This window comes from Narcine bancroftii, chromosome 1 (assembly GCF_036971445.1).
Source record: "Narcine bancroftii isolate sNarBan1 chromosome 1, sNarBan1.hap1, whole genome shotgun sequence".
In the NCBI taxonomy this organism is placed as follows: domain Eukaryota; kingdom Metazoa; phylum Chordata; class Chondrichthyes; order Torpediniformes; family Narcinidae; genus Narcine; species Narcine bancroftii.
The window spans coordinates 261,143,452-261,154,978 of NC_091469.1; the positions used below are offsets into that span (position 1 = coordinate 261,143,452).

At 41.9% G+C, this 11,527-nt stretch overlaps 1 long non-coding RNA gene across 1 annotated transcript; it reads left to right on the forward strand.

Annotated features, from left to right (window-relative positions):
- Positions 1-7,906: 7,906 nt before the first annotated feature.
- On the forward strand, positions 7,907-11,144 carry LOC138751344 (uncharacterized). Its single transcript, XR_011349853.1, has 4 exons — positions 7,907-8,310; positions 9,012-9,056; positions 10,625-10,864; positions 10,974-11,144. It is a non-coding gene; the product is annotated as an uncharacterized lncRNA (long non-coding RNA).
- Positions 11,145-11,527: the final 383 nt, after the last annotated feature.

An 11,527-nucleotide genomic window follows, 5' to 3' on the forward strand; every position in this document is an offset into this window, starting at 1 on the left:
GGTAGTAAGGAAGGAGGTGAGTCAGACTTGTCTGAATGGTGCAGCAACAACAACCTCACACTCAATGTCACCAAAATAAGGAAATGATTGTTGACTTCAGGAAGGGAAAGCCAGAGGTATACAGTCCCGTGATCATTGGGGAATCAGAGGTGAAGAAAGTGATCAAATTTAATTTCTTGGGAGTCACTATCTCAGAAGATCTTTCCTGAACCCAACAAACGAATGGCATCATGAAGAAAGCACGTCAATGCCTCTACCTCCTCAGGAGTTTGCAGAGGTTTGGAATGACCTCAGAAACTCTGGAAAATTTCTACAGACATGTGGTAGAAAGTGTGCTGACCAGCTGCATTATGGTCTGGTATGGGAACACCAAAACTCCTGAGTGTAAAGCCCTCCAAAAGGTAGTGGACGCAGCCCAGGATATCTACAGGGAATGTTGCCATCGGAGAGCAGAGGCAATCATCAAGGATCCACACCACCCAGCACATGCTCTGTTCTTGCAGCTGCCATCAGGAAAGAGGTATAAGTGCTACAAGACTCGCATCACCAGGTTCAGGAACAGCTGCTCTCCCTCCACCAATCAGGGACTCATTTAAGTTGTGCACTTCATTGATTTTCTTTTTGTTCACTCTGCTTTGCACTGTCAGTTTGTTTACATGTTTTACACTGTGTACAGTTTATTTTTTGCACTACCAATTAGTGGTAATTCTGCCTCGCTCACAGGAAAAAAGAATCTCAGGGTTGCATGACATGTCATGTATGTATTCTGACAATAAATCTGAATCTAAATCTCCTTTGCACTCTCTCTGACAGTGTGGCAAACAGAACTGCTCACAATAAACCAAGTGAAGCCTCACCACCATTTTGTAAAATTGCAATGGAATGTCTCAGTTCTTATGTTCTATGCCATATGGCTTCTTCATCACCCTATCTACTTTCTGAGAACTAGTAGATAAATTATTGGAAGGTGTTCTAAGAGATTGGATATATAATTATTTGGATAACCAGGAACTGATTAGGGATGGACAGCATGCCTTTGTGCAAGGTAAATCAGGTTTAACCAATCTTGTAGAGTTTTTTGTGGAAGTTACCAGGAAAATTGATGAATGAAAGGCTGTGTATGCTGTTTAGATGGACTTTGACAAGGTCCTATATGCGAGGTTAGTCAAAATGTTTCAGATGCTCGGTGTTCATGGTGAAGTAGTGAACTGGTGTCCACAATAGCTGGACGGGAAAAGCCAGAGAGTAGTGGTGGGTGATTGCTTCTAGACTGGAGGCCTCTGACTAGTGGTGTGCCACAGGGATCGGTGCTGGGACCATTGTTTGTCGTCTACAGTGTATATGAATGATCTGGGTGATAATATGGTAAATACGATCAGCAAGTTTGCAGCTGACACAATGATTGGGGGTGTTTTGGACAGCAAAAAAAGTTTTCAAAGGTGGCAGAGGGATCTGGACCAGCTGGAAAAATGGGCTGAAAAATGGCAGAAGGAATTTAATGCAGACAAGTGTGAGGTGTTGCATTTTGGAAGGACAAACCAAGAAAGGACAGTCATGGTAAATGGTAGGGCACTGAGGAGTACATTAGTGCAGAGAGATCTGGGAATACAGATACATAATTTCCTGAAAACAGTATCACAAGAAGATAGGGTTATAAAGAGAGCTTTTGGCATATTGGCCTGCATAAATCAAAGACAGATTTGGGATGTTATGGTAAAATTGTATAAGACACTGATGAGGGCAAATTTGGAGTAATGTGTGCAATTTTGGTCACCTAACTACAAGAAAGATATCAATAAGATTGAAAGAGTGCAGAAAATATTTACTAGGATGTTGTCTAGACTTCAGAACCTGAGTTACAGGGAAAGGTTAAACAGCTTAGGACTTTATTCCCTGGAGCGTAGAAGAATTAGGGGAGATTTGATAGAGGTACTTAAAATTATGAGGGGATAGACAGAGTCAATGTAGGAACACATTATTTTTTCACCGAGGGTAGGTGAGATACAAACCAGAGGTCATGGGTTAAGGGTGAAAGGGCAAAGGTTTAGGGGGAACATAAGGGGGAACTTCTTCGCACAAAAAATGGTGTGAGTGTGGAATGAGCTGCCAGCTGAATGCAGGTTCAATTTTAACATTTAAGAAGAATTTGGGCAGGTACATAGAAAGGAGAGGTATGGAGGGCTATGGACTGGGTTCAGTGGGACTAGGCAGAAAAATGGTTCAGCACAGACTAGAAGGGCTGAAGGGGCCTGTTTCTGTGCTTTAATGCTCTAGCATGTAGGGATTATATTCCATTCTTTTAATTCCTCATCTGTCGTCAATAATTGAATAAAATAAATGAAACATTATTTATTTTAATCGCTAAGAGGATTCAAGAGTCAGCAAGGTGTGTATGAGCAGTTGGCACCGCCATTGTTGTATTCCTGTCCTAGACTATGGCTGTAGATTGCTGACTTCTCCCCATCCTCCTTGATTATTTATTACTTACCACATATTTTACACTCCCAAAATGTCACTACTGAAACCTACAAAGTGCAAAGTGCAAAGTGCCAGTCCTCGAACGATGATCCATTAATTTAGCAAAAATAGTCTGGAGCTCAACCAGCAATATTGAAACAACGAATGGTTTTAAACCAAGATTACATTGGGTGATATTGGGGGGGGGAAATGTGATGCTGGTGACATTCAGGGGGCACTACTGCAGCTTTTGCTTTCTTTTGGTTTTTTCTATCTAAGGTAGCTGCATTTATGGATGCAAATAGGTAGAATTACAAGGAATATACAGCAGAAACAAGTCATTAAGTCCAACCAGTCCATGACAGCATTTCCTCTGCATTTGAAGCTTATTATCAGCATTACCTACCAGATCTACCTGCTTTAAATACTTGGAATTTTGTTTTATGCTGCTCTACTAGTTCCCAGAGTTTCCCTGCATTCTCATCAGACACAGCATTCTCTGGACAACCAGGTTCCTCTCAGATCAGAGAGCTATCTTGCCCCCCCCCCCCCAACACATCTCAGCTTTACTTTTTCCTCTTTTTCCCTCCCTCCCATACCACCCTTGACCTCTTGCCTGTGGGCCAGGGCTCCTCCCGGTAGTTTACCTGAATTTTGTTCATACCTTGATGTGAAGGGCTCAGGACCGAAGTATTGGTTATGGTTCCTTATTGTTGTTGCGTGATTTGCTGAGTTTCTGCAGCAATTTTGGTGTAAACTATAATCACAGCGTCCTTGCCTTTTTTTCCCCTGTGGTGATGGCCTCAGGTCTTACTCTCCCACAAATGGAACCACTCCAAGGGCCCGCCCTGGTGAGAACCATTTACGATTCACTAAGGGCAACTTCATTAACACAAAGACCAAGCTTACCTCTTGAAACAATCTTAGCAGATTGGTGAGTTGAATGTTGTTCTCCTGCAGTGCAGTGATTGCTGAGGCAAGTTCAAGTTTCAAGGTCGCTCTTATTGTCACATAATAATACTTAGAATGTTATATAGGGGAGGGCATTGAGGGGCGCAGAGGAGCAGAGAGATCTTGGAATAACGGTTCATCGTTCTTTGAAAGTGGTTTCTCATGTAGATAGGGTGGTGAAGAAGGCTTTTGGTACGCTGGCCTTTATAAATCAAAGCATGGAACATAGGAACTGGGAGGTGATGTTGAGACTGTTCAAGGTATTGGTGAGGCCAGGTTTGGAATATTGTGTGAGGTTCTGGTCCCCAAACTATAGGAAGGATATCAATAAGGTAGAGAGGGTGCAGAGAAGATTTACTAAAGTGTTGCCTGGATTGCAGAATCTAGAATACGGAGAAAGACTGAGTAGACTGGGTCTTTATTCATTGGAGCATCGAAGGTTGAGGGGAGATTTGATAGAGGTATATAAAATTATGAGGGGAATAGATAGAGTAGATGTGAATAGGCTCTTCCCCTTGAGGGTAGGAGAGATTGGAACGAGGGGTCATAAGTTAAGGGTTAAGGGGAAAAACCTTAGAGTTAACATAAGAGGAAGCTTCTTCACTCAGATACTGGTGGCTGAGTGGAATGACCTTCTGGAAGAAGTGGTTGCAGCATGGTCAATTTTGTCATTTAAGAGAAGATTGCATGAGTACATGGATGTGAGGGGATTGGAGGGTTATGGACAGAGAGCAGGTAGGTGGGACTAGAGGAGATCACTTAAATCGGTGTGGACTAGAGGGGCCAAGATGGCCTGTTTCTGTACTGTAATTGTTATATGGTTATATTCTTCAACTTTTGTCTGCTTGAAGGCAAAAAAAGATTCACCATGAGCATTTCCCAGCATCGCCAGCAATAAGAGAAAGAGAAGCAAAAGAGGCTCACACTGAGTGCCCTTGGATTCCTCTCAAGCTCTCCCTCAGCCTCTATAGCTGCACAGACTCCTCTTCAAACCATTGGCACCCCGAGCTCCAGGACCAAACCTTTGATACAATCAGGGTGCCTTCAGCGCCCGAGGCCTCTCACGAGCAATTCTTGCCCTCAGCACCCTCTTGAATCTTGGTTCTGATAGCTGGTTCTCATGAGCAAATCTCCAGCAGCCCACCGCCTTTGCAGGTCCTTTGACTGTAAGTTGACAGCATCCCACAGCCTATGTGAACCCTTCTGCCACTGACTCCCCCCTCCCCCCCCCCACTGGTCTGCTGCCATGCTCATCTTCTCTGCAGGGTCATCTCCCATGCTTCTTCTCAGCAAGGAGTCCTCTCCCCTTTTGTGGTGCCCTGTGCTGATTCACTGCTCCCCTAGAGTTTGCAACTGCTCGTGGGCTACCACCCAATACAGATGTTGCCATCTTAGGCACAGACCGCTGTGATTGTAGGATTATAAAAAAAAATCACTGTTGTCTCCTCCACTAGGCTGTTTAAAGCCTGTACAGAGCTGTCAACATCAGCACTGGGTAGGAGGACCCGGTGGAACAGCACTGTGTCTCTGCTCCCCGCTCTCCTGGGTCTGCACCAGCGGCTGTTCTCCCATTACTGCAGCTCCGGCAGTGTCGCTATTTTTAAAATCATGGATGTCTACTTGTTCACAGAGCCAGAAAACATTTTGTTACATGGCTAACCATAGACTTCACTTATGGAAGTACCAATGAAGAGGAAACTACTTCTACAGCATGCTGTAATATCCAGTGGTGATAAACAGTGGTGATCTGACGCACCCATGAATTAACCAGCAGGCATTGTTGGCTGGCGTGATGCTGGGGATCCGTGAAACCCCAGCACATCATTGCAGTCGACACGATCTCACTTAAAAATAGGTATGGATGAAGACAACTTCATGAAAATGTAAATCAAAAAGTAGTCTGGAGGAAATCATTGTTACTTATGTGGAAACGTATTAAAAAAAAATGCAGTTGATCCCTTCTAAGCAGTTCAGAATATTAGCTTGAAATATTTTCCTCTCAATGTTTTTGCAGAATAGGGAAGATTTCGGCTCTCACGGGATGAATGATGGTTGCAAAGTCGCAAACGCAGCACTGGAGATTATCCCCAAGGTGTTGTGCGGAGAAGCCATTTGGAATGTGAGGAGTGTCCCAGCGTGCAGTCTTCTTTCTGAGATAATTGTAGCACAAATACAGCTGAGCATATGGATGAATTTACATTCAGAAGGTCCACTGGGATTCAGATTGAGATGGTGTGGAAGATTTTGCGACACTGCCAGGGAACAGGCATACACAACAATTCAATTGCTAGAGGTCTCTGATTGTAAAGTATACAACTCAGAAGGAGTCCATCCAGTCCTGCATGCAAACATTAGTCTAGGAAACAGCTACCGATTAGTCCAACTCATTTGTTTTATTTCTCCACAGCTGTGGGATTATTTCCTTTTTACAATAAATGCACCTGCTTTTGAAATACACAGTTCAATTAGTTTTGATTCAGGCAGCGATTTGCGGATCATTAATTTGCTGAATAAAATAAACTCATCTTCCCCATGTGCTTTGCTGACAATCGTTTAAAAATTTGCATCCTTTAGTTAGCTGCTTATTTTCCAGGAGAAACAGCTTATCTCCATGGCAACTCCATGAAATTTCACACACTAATGAACCTTTCAGTGACTTTCAGGAAAGCAGTTCCAAATTCTCTTATCTCTCCAGATAATCAAATGTGCACCATTGGCACCATTCTTTCAGCTTTCTAATACACTCTCTTCAAAGTGTTGACATATTTGAGAATGGGCCTCTTGGCTCACTGTGTCCTAACCGATCTTCAAGCACTAATTTTTACACTAATCCAGAACCCATTCAATTATTCAGAAAAGCTTGTTGTTTTTCACCACTACCTGGGAGAAGCCGTTGCAGGGTGAAGCAATCACCGTGCTAGACATCGACTGTGAATCCAATCATTTGGGTCCTGGTGAATGGGAAGAAGTTCATTTAATGCAGTTGATTAGATTTTGAGTCAGGTTGTGGTGTCAACGTGTATGGATGGAGGAGTAATGTTTTCAAGCACAGAGTGGACTTGAATATTCAAGTGATGCATTGCATGATGACACATTGGTTAGGCAGCTGAGGTTCATTTTGGACGGCACTGATACCTCATTGTTCGTCTTCTGAGTTTGTGAGGACCGTAGCCGCAGCACTGCTTAAACACCCTGACTCCTGATCTCTGTCTGGAAAATGCTGGAATACAGTAATCCAAATGAAAGACAAGGGTACTTTCTTAAATGAAAACAAAATGCACTGATACCTCATTGTTCGTCTTCTGAGTTTGTGAGGACCGTAGCCGCAGCACTGCTTAAACACCCTGACTCCTGATCTCTGTCTGGAAAATGCAGGAATACAGTAATCCAAATGAAAGACAAGGGTACTTTCTTAAATGAAAACAAAATGCTAAAAGCATCAGCTCAGCATTTCTGATTGTGGAGTTCCTCAGCACAGCTAACCAAACTTTGGACTTTTCCACATTAAACATTTTTGGCACCACGTAATCTCATGCTGCACATTAAAAAGGTAGAGCTTTAAAACTGCCAAGAATTATTGCCCTCGACATAAATTGAGCTTGCTAGTTTTCGCATCAGCTTAATCTTTGTTTTCATTGTGTCGATAATCGTGTTTAGCTGATCTTTGAAGATTAATCTATAGTTGCCATCAGTAAGATCATATCTGCTGTAGAAGGTCATGTTTGAGATTTCATTAAGCATTGCCATTTGCCCAGATGCATTTCTATATTTTCTGCCTGTCAGTCCCCCACCAAACACTAGAAGAAATGTGAATGTCAGAAAGAGCAGTGGGAAATAATTTTCTTTATGTGGAGAAGCATAGCATGTGAATATTTAGTTTCATTATGCAATTTGCATTCATTTGACCAAATGAATGTGACCATGACCATTGCTGCCTGCACATTCATTGTGGAATAAAGTAGATCATCATTTAATTTCAAACTTCACTGCCCAAGTTTTTTTTTCTCTTCAATCTAGATTAAAGTAAATTTGCATAAACACCATTGATTAAAAATGCCAGATACTTCACATGGAGTGACTGATGCCACTGACCAGAAAGCATCCAAAACAGCCTTCAAGGTTGCATCATTTCACAGTTTCAGTTTCAGATCTTGGGTTCAATTCCAACTCAGTCTGACATGTTTAAAATATTTTTTTTTCTAATGATTGAAATGATCCTGAAATAAGTTAGAGCAGTTCATTGGGATTGAAATATAATTCAATACCACTTAAGAAACTCATGAATTTGCAGTGAATGGGGGTAGATGGATCATGTCCAGGCTAAAGGAGATTTAGTTCAATTTAGCATTGTGTTTGGTGCTGTCATTGTGGGCCGAGGGGCCTGTTCTTGTGCTGTGACATTCTGTGTTCTACATTCTATATTAATTGTTTCTGGTTATGCATAATGGATCTCTTTGGATCTGCGGAATGTGATGGCAGAGCAGTTGAGACATCTGAAGGCAAGATGTCAGCTTTGTTTGACTGGAGCCAAACTGTCACATGACCAGCTGAAACTCGATGACGTCACAGTGGACGTGCCAAGTGAACATCATGTATCAGTAAAGCAGTCTTGTTAATTGATGTTAACCTGACAATAGAGCTGGACCTCATTAAAGGCCTTCAACCAATACGAAAGCAGTGCTGGCACTGGAGCACAGTTCTGTTAATTGAGAACTGTGTTAGTACAGCTGTTCCTAGCTGTGCCTGATCCGTCTAATCTAATGCCATCTGTTGAGTTCCATTGAAATGTCATTTGTTCCTTGATGCACACATGGGCGGTAAAGAGCACCTGATTTCCAGCAAAGATTCATAAGAAATTCTGCAGGCCTCATTTTAGCCCTGGATCCTGACAGAGCTTTTGAGGTTCTCATTGCTATGGTTGTTGGTTGGGGTGGGGGGGGAGGGGCTCAAAAATATTTAGAAGTTGTTATGTCATTTGAACCCCATTACTGTTTCATTCTAATGATACCTGAGAAATGACGCAAATGTAGGAAAGGATGAGGACCCCAGGTATAATCTTCCATTAATTTACTTTTGGAAGTGCAAGCCAGGCAGGAATATCCTCCTCATAATGTCAGCTTAGGAGCCCCAGACTCACTTTTCTCCTTCCTGTGACTCTATCTAGCATGGAAGGCCATTTCTTCGTTGAAACATTTCCCTGGGTCCCCTGTCGATGCCCTGATTTTCTGCCTTGGTACACTAGATACCTCATTTCCGATGCTGGGAGACCAATTAGAAAAAAATTGTTTTCGGTCCACTGGTCAAATGACCATTTTGTCATGGTCTATGCTGCCAACACAATGCTCCAGTATTAACGATAGCTTGGATATAGGGATTAAGGACCTCATTTCTAAAAGACAATTGTTTCTGTGCTTTGAACTATGAAGGGAAAGCAATAAACTTGAAGCCCCAGTAACTTTGTGAACAACAAAAAGACACAGCTTTTGAAATAACAGTAGTGTTTCATTTTGATGACATGGTTTGTATTCAAGGAACGATGGATGAACAAACTATTTATTGTTAAACAGAATTTTGTTTTCCTATCACCCATCACTTGATGGTAGGGCCACAGGGAATATAAATTACAATCCTTCTGCTTTGCACCTCAGGTAGGTAAGTCATTGCCAGCTCCAGGTTAACAATAATTTATTAGAACTGAACAAAGTTCTGCAGTACGTTTTAGATCAGGGATGCACCCAAACACCCTCAGCTGCTCCAACATACACCGTCTGCCACACTAAACTGTCAGCCTTTGTCATCAGTGCCCCCTGGGGACTGTGCACGTGGATTAAACATCCCTCAGCAAAGGAAATACTTTGTGGCTATATAAATGCTGCACGTTTCTTCGGGGCACGAAATGACTGTGCTCGCATTGGAATGTTCACTGAAGCCTCTCAACATCGTTATGACCAGGAATCAATGATCAATCGCATCAGTTTCTTCCCCCAGAAAATAACTCACCCTGGAGCCCTCAGGAACACACCTCAAGATGGGCTTTTTTTTGAAAATTTTATTTATCATTTGCATCATTACAAAAAAAAGATAACAAAATGATTTTGTTATATTTTTTCCTCCCCAACCCCCCTCCCTCCCAAAAAGAAGAAAAAGAACACCTACTTCTACATATATAACATTATTAACATATATAATATTCATTGATTACTTTTTATAGTTTCTAATTGAGAGGGGTGGGTAAGATGGAAAAAGTGGATGGAATTTTATTCATAAAATCCATATATGGTTTCCAAATTTGTTAAAAGTTTTCAACTCGATTTCTTAAGCTATATGTAATTTTTTATAAAGGCATACCATTTTGCATTTCAGTACACCATCAGTCTAATTGTACCACTCTCAGTTTTCAACGTGACCCACTGTATATTTCTTTGCAGTCGGTATTGCTATATTTAAACATTTTTCTTGATATTTATCCAATTTCAGTTTAATATCTTTTTTATATATATGTTTCCAAGTAAAAATATTCTTGGATATTCTTTATTTTCATGTTGTCCTAGCAATATACTCAAATTGTTCCAAAATCGTTCCACTTTCTCACTCTCTTGACAGTTTTGACTATATTTCCTCTTGAATTAAGATAGGCCTGAGATGAGCTGTGCATCAGTGGCCAGCTTTCCTGCTCCTGGTCCCAGGCCACTCACCCACCAGTGATTGTGGAGCTGGGCGACCAACCGAGTGAACCTTTCAGAGCAAACCCAAAGCGCCCCCTCCACTCCCCCAAGCTGCCCCCTCTCCCCAATCTCTCTCTCCCCGTTCCCCTGAGTCACCCTTTCTCCCCGCTCCCTGAGCTGTCCTTCTCTCCCTGCTCCTAAGCCACACTCCTCGCTACCCCCTTTTCCCGCTCCCCCCCTTCCCGCTCGCCTGAGCCACTCAGATAGGCACAAAGTCAGATGTCCGTGTGTGGGATGCTGTGATGTTCCTTCATCCAACTCCAGCTGCAAGCAAAATTCATAGCGCAAAGCAAATTTCATTCACTCATGGTTCAAAACACACCTTAGAGGGCAGAGAAATTAAATAAAAGCGGGAGATCTGCATCAAAGGCAGAAGTTGAGAGGAATACACAATAGTTTCTGGTGAGAAAATTTCAAGATGCTGTATTTGAAAAAATATATTTATGTCTGCAGTTTTAGAACAAAAATAATTGTTACTGAATATTTTTAAGACTCCTGAACGATTTGAAGAATTATTTAAAAGCAACCAAGTTGAAATGACAGTTTGCAGCTCTCCAAATGCTTGTCTGAAATATTTATATCCAGCAAGGGATGATTTTATTACTCCTGCTAAGTAGTTGGTTCTACCGGTGGTGAGATTGATAGCACAACTCTTGGCATCAACAACGATGTCACCCAATATCGAAATGCTTTCAAACAACAGACAAAATCAAGTTCCCCACTGATTGGTGGTGAGTTATTTTGTTTTAATTGTGACTAATTTTTCTCCTTTTTGATTTTTATGGTTTTTTTAATTGTGCCATTTTAATGACCAACTCGTGAATTTTGGTGCATTTCCAGATTTGAAGATGCCTTCCCTGACCTGAAATACACCATCGTAGTTTTTTGGATGGAAGACAGCTGATCTCATTGCTTGAGCTTTTTCTGTGGATTGTTTTTTGATAAATGAGTGTCCATCATGTTCATGCATTGTACATGACCTACTTCAAGCAGAGACCATCGAAAACTTAAATTACATAATGTTTGTGTTTCAGTATTAATTTAATTTATGGTAGCATCAGTGCAGCCCGCCGTTCACCCACTGACACACCATACGGCCCACGCATGGTAAAAGGTTGCCCGCCCCTGTTTTAGATGACGAGCTTGATTCTGTACTGAGAGACCTATTCTCACTCTTTGCTTGGTACAACTATTTACTTCAGACTCTCAGGGCAAATTCCAAGCACATCTCCTTTAAACTTACTGCTTCTCTCCTTAAACGCAAGCCTCATGACATTTTCCATCCGAGGATAAAGATTGTGCCTTGCCTACGCCTCACGTCATTTTATAAACTTCTAGTGGGCCTTGCCCGAGTTTCAAACACTCCCGCAAAAATTGCCCAGATTTGTCCAACC